Source organism: Trypanosoma equiperdum (genome assembly GCF_001457755.1).
Source record: "Trypanosoma equiperdum strain OVI genome assembly, contig: ctg_428, whole genome shotgun sequence".
NCBI lineage: Eukaryota > Euglenozoa > Kinetoplastea > Trypanosomatida > Trypanosomatidae > Trypanosoma > Trypanosoma equiperdum.
Genome location: NW_027124341.1, coordinates 445 through 1,282, shown reverse-complemented (window position 1 = coordinate 1,282; position 838 = coordinate 445).

Below are 838 nucleotides of genomic sequence, written 5' to 3'. Positions count from 1 at the left end.
GCTTTCAGTCATGTACTGCTGCGTATGCAGCTTATTCATTTCGTTCTGTTTAAGATACCAGTTGTATTACCGCTACTGGTTTTGTGGCTAATGTAACGAGTCAATTTTCTTTCAATTCTAGATTATTCCTTTCTATGTTCGTCCTCTGCTTTTTTGTCTGTGAAACGGTGCACGCAGTAATGTTTTTCTTTGTAACTGCTCATATTCTATCTCCAATTCTCTCTGTATCTTTCTTGATTTTATTTAATAATACTCCTTGTGGTCTTTTTATCACATAGTAACTTAATAACGTTACATATTTTATATTGATTTGTGTGCTTCTAGCTTAACATTGTATTTACTCTTTACCACCACTCTTACTAATATATTATTATATACATCAACAACACTCTTTTATCAATATCATCATCATTATTATTATTATCATTACTACTCTTATTATAATATTCGTATATGCACACAGTCACACTTTTTTCAATATCATTACTGTTTTCACTACAGCTGAAATTCATAAAAAAATAAAGGAAATTAGAATACCACTTACCTTACCTGCCATATCGCCACACTACTTTACATCCGGAGGCCACTTTTATACACATTTCACTGAAATTTAATATCACATTTTTTACACTTCTAATTTACACAAAATTTACTCACTTTCATCAAAAAGTGTGATAATATCTAAATATTTATGAATTGTAACAAATTGTATCCTCAAAAAAATGTTTATAAGCTTTTATAAGCTTCAAAAATTTTAGCAAAAAGCTTTTACCGATAATTATTAAAATTGTTATGTTAGAAGAAAAAATGCAAGCAAAAGAGGGGTCTTATGAATGAA